The sequence below is a fragment of the Pongo abelii genome, chromosome 9 (genome assembly GCF_028885655.2).
Source record: "Pongo abelii isolate AG06213 chromosome 9, NHGRI_mPonAbe1-v2.0_pri, whole genome shotgun sequence".
NCBI lineage: Eukaryota > Metazoa > Chordata > Mammalia > Primates > Hominidae > Pongo > Pongo abelii.
This window is the reverse complement of record NC_071994.2, coordinates 91,974,922-91,982,866: the sequence shown is the minus strand read 5'-3', so window position 1 is coordinate 91,982,866 and position 7,945 is coordinate 91,974,922. Positions and strand designations below refer to the sequence as shown.

The window sequence follows — 7,945 nt, the reverse complement described above, 5'->3', positions numbered from 1 at the left end:
GTATCATGTTCCCCTTACCTTCAGGACTTGAATCTATTTGGAAATGACTGTGTGTGTTTTGAGGTAGGAGTCAATATTTAGTTACTTTTTTAAACAAAATTCAATTAATCCAGCATTGTTCTGACCACCTTGTGTATTTCAATGTAGAAGAGCACACTAATAATGCAGGATTATTTATATATGTGGTGAGAATTCCAAAATGAAGCCCAGCATGGAAGGTCAAATAATGTTAACTCAAAGGATAGATTAGTAAAATGAAATGTGATGGATAAGTGCAATATAGTTAGGTAAAGAGAAAGAAAAGCAACATTTCCCAGTTATCATTAAGACTTCACTCCAAGCTTTTGCATGAAGCAAAAGATCCCGACTCTCTTTCATTGATTTTAACTCCATTCAGACATGTCTGTCATCTATTATTTCACTCAGTGGCAGTCAGAAATAAAGAAAAAAAAACCAATATATTCGATGCCATGATCATGAATAATGATTTTTCAAAAATTAATAAAGAACCAATACATATGCTTTTAGTGTTTTTACCATTTTTAATAGTAACACATTAAATGAGTATTAATAACATTAGAATGCAATTCAAGACATAAAACAGAACCTATTTGTCCTGTTTGATAAGGCACAAGGAAAGGGCTTCCTGGAATAAAGGGGTTCTCACAGCAGATGAACACATTTCTGATTTATCTCTGGTCAGAGATGAATACAGCAAAAGATAGGCCTGAGAGGAGGTGAGAAGGAGCAATTCGGGATGGTGTATATAAGGCGACTTTGATTAACATCAATGAAGCTCACAGTTCTAGCTTCACAATCCAGGAATAATCCTATGCAGCTGGTAGGTCTTGGGATATAATGCAGTGTAAGTAGGGAGGTGGTAAAGAGACTGCACTGAATGTCATTCTTGACACATCGAAGACTCAAGAGTCCCTCCTCTCCATATATACTGTCATTCTGATTCTTCCCTTTCCAATACTTATTACAGACACCAAAAGCCCAATTCCAAGAGTCCCCCACATGGACCTCCCAGTAATATTTGCCGGGGGTGAAAGTCTGAGCACCCCACGCAAGAAAACTTGTAGTGTTGCAGTGATATGGGGCGCATTTTGACGGTCACATCCAATACACATGCTTCTCAAATCTCCACATCGAAAGATATGACTGTTGGCTCATCATGATGCGGAGTAATATCCACTGCAAAAATAAATAAATAAATAAAATACAAAGAAACAAAACATGCATAGACATGTCAATAAGCAAAAATTGTTCTATTAAGAAGTTAATTTACCAGGAAATGTAAAGTCACAAGGACACTTTTGCTTGTAACTTCTAATAAAGCATAGAGATGATTAATTTATCTACAAGACAAACAAAACACTAACCACAAGTATTAAAAATGTTTTGAAAACTTACATATTGAGAGCCAAATGTAAGATCAATTTCTTTCAATCCAATTTTCAAAGCAAAATTTGCACATTATATGCCCTAAATACTATGTTGTTATCAAGATCATTATTTAGAAATGTTTCTTGTTCTTAAAAACTAGTGCTATCATTTTGGAAAGAATGTGAAGATTTTCAGTTACTCAAGTACTGCTCTTGATGACTGGATAAAAATCCGTAAGTACATGTCATAAGTGACAATTTAAAGCAGATTTCTGCAAAATCTTTTACCAGTCTCTCTGTGGTCCTCCATGCTAGCTCGCAGTTATAGCTGGATTTTAAACTTAACCTGTAGCTTTTCATATTGCAATAACTGAACTTCTTTTTGTTTGTAATTTTACTTGTATTCACAAAATGATTTCTTCTTTTTATGTTTACCCATTAACGAATTTTTTTTGCAATACATGATACATATCCATTTAGAAAATTAAAAACCCCCAGCAATTCCCAGTAAACCATAATCCCCAAAAGAACAGTTCTTAGCTGCTCAAATGAATACACTAAGGAAATGTAAAACTTTGTATTTAACATTAAATAACTCACCTTCATTCTGGGCATTGTTCCATTTGCTCCTTTTTTAAATTTGCTACACTACTCCTTTTTCCCATTACATTACTCAGTACATATGAGGTCATAATGTATTTGTTTTTTGCTATCTTTTAAACTTAATGCTATAAATCTGACTATACAGACACAGATACAATAGGGTTGCATGATTATATTGTTCACTTTTATCTATAAAGTAGTAAAATATTTGATAAAGGGTGAAATATTACCTATGTGATCCTAACAATAATAGTATTAAGATAGTCGGAGTGCTGCCTGTGGGTGGAGACTTACCTCAGAATTGGCTGAGCCTGTCCATCAGTCCAGTGATGGGCCCTGCCATGAGCTCTAGATTCAGAAGCTGGGGCATGTGCAGCAGCACGGAGTCACTCCTGCAAGGAAAAACCTGCAGTTACAACATCTACAGCCATAAAATAAATAAAAATCACTACTTGTATTTAAAGGACATTTCATGAGAATCATTTGAACCCACAAATTTGATAATTCAAAAATTATTCCTTCCTTTTTGAAGTTAATTTCTATTTACAGTTTCTGAATTTTAAAGCATAGTGGGAGAGTCTGAGTCAGAATTCAGTCTGATCTTTCTTATTTTTTGCCCCAAATGGGTAAGGTTCCTTAGCCTTATGGCCTTGAGAATATTTAGAAAGGAAATTCTGAGTTCCACTTCTTGGCACACTCCCCTGACATCTTTGTCTGAAATAGCGGGGTTCTGGGGAGACTGCTGCATCTGCTGCTTCCTTTTCAAGATAAAGAATGTGAAACTTGTTCTAGGCAGCTAGACCTGCCTTTTAGAAACAAGCTTCCCTAGAGACTTATACAGTTCTAACACTCCACAGTTTTTTCAATCTATTTTTCAGAACTGTTAACTGATATGTATATAGGTATGAACAACAAATCATTAACTTTTTCACTGCTAAAATACTTCCCCCTCTTCTCTCCTGCTTCCTCTGGTGACTTTCTCACCATCCACAAAACAAAACTTCATCTTTCACCTGTGCAGGCTTTTAATCAATAAAACAAAATCAGGAATAAGCATTTTTTAATTTCACTATTGATTTATTTATTTAGTGTTCTTGTCTTTTCTGGTGTGAAAGTGAAAGCATATGCAAAGAAAAGGTAGTATCAATATCTTAATCATCTATGCCATGACTTTGGTAGAGACTGCTTTGATATTGGTGGAAACTGAAAGAATACATGCTAAAATCTAGGTAAACACTCACCTCTGTAATATGTCTCCAAAACCCTGTAAAAAAAAAAAAAAAGAAATATGTAGGCATTTCACAAGATGCATCTTTCACTCAGTTCAGTGTGAAATTTGGAATCATTTTCTAAAGATATTATTTCCCTACCATCTGGAAAGCATTTTCTATTTCTTCTGTAATGAAAAACCCAGTTAGTCATTTTGTCATTAATTAATGTCCTGGTAAAGTCTGAGTCTTGAAGACATTCTCTACAGAAGTGAATGGAGAAGAGGCCCAGAGTCTATGTTCTGTGGTAACTTTGAAAAGCCTACTCAGTCATCTTTCCCAGAACCTATTACCCAAATGAGTGGACTTCAAAATAATATTAAAGTGAGCCTAGATACCCAAAACTTCTGATCTTGCCATGTCCTCAAATTAAGCTAAATGTAAATGAATAACTCACTATTTTATACATGTTAAACAACCCAAAATATATTATTGACTTAGATGCGGACTAGTTATTGGGGCTGTTACCTTGACCATTCCAAAGTTTTGTGGCTGGTGGATAAAGTAGGAGGGACCTTTGGCCTGGTAGAATCCCTTGGCGGGGCTATACTCTCCCAACAAAGTAGCATTAGTTATGCGAATGTGTTTTTGGAAACACATCATGGAATTAAGGTAGGGAGATGGATTTCAGCCATGAGGAATATACTTACACATGTGAATAGTCAAAAAACTGAAACCACGTTGTGAGTTTGTACCTGAAGTAGCTCCACATCTGGTTTATGGCACATTTCCTTCAGCTCCTCATACATTCCTCTTAAAATTTCCCTCCTATGAGCCATTTTGGCTTTACTTAAATGAAGTTGATGAAAAATATCTTTCCACTTCTTTTTCAGCATCTCCAAATTATGTTTTTCTTCTTCATGGTGAAATGCAGGCATCTTCTGATACTCAGCTGTAATTGCTTCTAGCCTTACATTCACGTAATCCTGCAGTGATAATGGGTTAGTCAAAAGAGAAGTGTATTTATTCATCTCCTATTAAATCTCACTGATTCTTTTCGTCTCTCGAACATCCAATAATTTAAACCTCAGTCTTGCTATTTCTTAGAATCCACAAAATTTTGTTTCTTTCATTTCTTTCTGTATAAAAATCAACATAGATGTATCTGACCAATTACATTAAATTTATTCAAGATAATGTGTTTTCTAAGGCAGTTGGAAATAAAAAAACACAATTTGAATTTCACTATCCCAGCCAATATTTATGGAAAAGTAAGAACAGTTCATGCTGAAGAATTGGAGTATAGAGCTATATTTACTAGAATGGAAATAATTATTTCTATTTCTGAGATACGCAACAAGTTGCTTAAACTCATTATATGTGAAATGACCTTAGACTAGCATGTCCAGATAAATGTATTTCACCCAGCAAAACCTATCTTAATAAGGCTGCACTTATGACTTGGCCATCTTTATCTCTCTGAATTCATTTCCTTCCATTCTTTTTCTAAGTTATCCCATTCTGAAACATAGACTTCTTTGTGGTTCCTCGGGCCTCCAAATATACACAAACTCAAAATTACTGCATATGCTGGTCTCTCCAACTAGAATATTACACACACACACACACACGCACACACACACACACAGAGATATACATACATACACATTCATGGTCCACATATATATACAGACACACATTCATGTTCCCTCTCCTCTTCAAAATTTCGGTAAAATTGAATTTTTCAGTGAGGCTTTTTCTAACCACCCTATTTAAAAAACAGACACTAATCTCCAGGTTCTGGCCTCTGTTGTCCTTTTCTACTTCCCTGCTTGATTATTCTCCAACAAAGAACCTACCACACCCAAACACATCGTGTATTGCACATATTTGCATGTTGACCATTTTTCCTCTCTCATTTGGATTATACGATTTGTGAGGACAAAGATACATTCTTTCTTCTATACTAGCAAATTTTCTAATTTAATATTCAACGTAGACCAGGTTCTTATGAAATACTTTTCAAAACACTAATATTAGCTATCATACCCTCAAAGTATACATCCACAAAGAGAAAATCATTTTTAATATTTCTCTGAAGTCCTTAGAGTTCTCCTTATATTTAGATACTAGTTCCCATATTTCGAGCATGTTTACCTGTCTCCCTCAAGACACAAATCCATATTTCTCACCACTTTTCTTATCATATGTTATGTATTATTCAGTATTAATTAGTTGAGATTCTTAATTTCATGGTTGCCCTAGACTTCCCCTGTCACTCTTTCTGCCTCAAATTTTCCATGCAATTCCAAATACTACTTGTCCATCAGCATTCAGATTAATGCTGACCCAGGCTGAGAAGATTCACTTGAGCTTTCCATGACTGCCAGATGAATCTTGTGCCCAGCATTTATCCAACCAGCACATATAGAATGCTGTGAGATGGCCCAGTTTCTTGTATCTGTTGGTGTATAGGTACAGGTTTGTATGAAAACAAGCCAGCATGCTTTGGGTGACTTCAGTAGTTTTCTTAGAAATCGTTTATTGCGGCATTATTCACAATAGCAAAGACTTGGAACCAACCCAAATGTCCAACAATGATAGACTGGATTAAGAAAATGTGGCACATATACACCATGGAATACTATGCAGCCATAAGAAATGATGAGTTCATGTCCTTTGTAGGGACATGGATGAAATTGGAAATCATCATTCTCAGTAAACTATCGCAAGAACAAAAAACCAAACACCGCATATTCTCACTCATAGGTGGGAATTGAACAATGAGAACACATGGACACAGGAAGGGGAACATCACACTTCAGGGACTGTTGTGGGTTGGGGGGAGGGGGGAGGGATAACATTGGGAGATATACCTAATGCTAGATGACGAGTTGGTGGGTGCAGTGCACCAGCATGGCACATGTATACATATGTAACTAACTGCACATTGGGCACATGTACCATAAAACCTAAAGTATAATAATAATAATAATAATAATTACAATAAAAGAAAAAAGAAAAAAAAAAGATATAAAGAAAAATAAGGAAATTATCACAAGTTAGGGCAGTAGTTATATCTAGTGGGAAGAGGGTTGTGATTTGTGAGGGACATATGGGGATGTTTGGAGTATCGGCATGTTCTATTTCTTGATCTGATTAAAAATGTTTTAAGCGCTGTTAAAAAAAAAAAAAAAAAAAAAAAAAAAAAAGAAATCGTATCTAACAGTCATACTATTCTACATGAGATATGAGGTCACTTTTTCTCAATGTTTTCTTTTTCTTTATTGACTCCCAGAAACATTAGAGTTTGATAACAAGTTCCTATTTTAAGAGTCACCCATTTTCCCACCATAAGTTCCTGGAGAATGTAGAAGTAGAGTAGTACAGGACTAACCTTCCAGTGGCTGATTCTGGTGGTTTCCATGTTCAGGTTTCTCTGATTTTCACAAGCTTTTTCCCATAAAGACTGCATTTTCTTTAAAAGCTTCTCCTGCAAAAGAGCCATGAATTGAAGCACCAGTGAAAACAATAAAGTAATATGCAGACCATTTCATAGGGAGGGGGCCAAGAATGAGACACAAATAAGTCCCTAGGAAATGGCATTTCTTCTATTTCCCTTCTTCTTCCTCAAATCTCAGAGGTTTGAAGCTAAGAAAACCCAAAAGTGAGCTGCTTAAAGGGACTCAGGTTTGCCTTTACCCAATCTCCAAGAAAATAGACCCACAGGAATTTCATGTGTAATTTATAGAAATAGATCTTCAGAGGCATCGCTTACCCGGTGTTCCTCAGCAGCCCACTCAACGGGACTGTGTCTGTGATACCGGTGCTCCTGAGAGCTGGAGCACAGCAAACAGAGCAGGCTCTTGTCCACTTCACAGAACATCTTCTTTGTCTCCTTGTGAGTGCCACACATTTGCTCCTCAGAGCTCAGGAATAGCCAGAGACTGGCTTTTCTGGCAAGGAAAGCCATCTTCTTCAGACAAATGTTAGTTTTGAGATTTCTCTGCCATGTTGTCTTCATGCATTCAAAGCACTGAGTAAGAACTGGGATGTCTTGCCAGTTGAAGTAGAAACAGGGCCTGCAAAAGCTGTGCCCACAGTCTATGGTGACCGGGTCTACGAAGTAGTTCATGCAGATGGGGCAGGTGAGTTCCCTCTGGAAGTCTTGCAAGATTCCAGAATTCATGTTTCTAAGGAAGAAAGAGCAACATCTCATTTTGGGGTCTGAGTTGATGAAAAGTTTCTGAACATGTGGAGATACCTGATAGCCCTATTTTTTTCTCTTGACAGTATTCATTAAAGCACAGCACACTATTTATTCTGTAACAAAAATTAAAATCTCACACAGAGTCTCTCAGCTTTATAGTAGATATTACTGACTAGATGACTCACAACCCTTTATGTAACATAATACCAATCTATTCAATTTCCCGTTTTCTGAATGTTGATCTGGAAATTGGGTTTGATTCTAAGTGACCTAGAATAAATTGTAGTTGTTCCTATTCTTCTTTCAGGTAACTGCTGAGTATGAAAGACTGGAAAAAACTACCTTGGCCAAGGAAATATGAGAAAATGGCTAGAGGGTTCTATGACATATTTTGAAAGACACAACAGTGGGGCAGCAAACCACCATGGCACATGTTTACTGACGCAATAAGCCTGCACGTCCTGCACATTTATCTTAGGACTTAAAATAATATAAAATTAAAGTAAAATAAAAAACCAAACCAAAACAAATTAGAG

The 7,945-nt window shown here is 36.2% G+C and overlaps 1 pseudogene; it reads right to left on the bottom strand.

Annotated features, from left to right (window-relative positions):
- Positions 1–699: 699 nt before the first annotated feature.
- LOC112128539 (tripartite motif-containing protein 49D-like) lies at positions 700–7,388 on the bottom strand (annotated as a pseudogene).
- Positions 7,389–7,945: the final 557 nt, after the last annotated feature.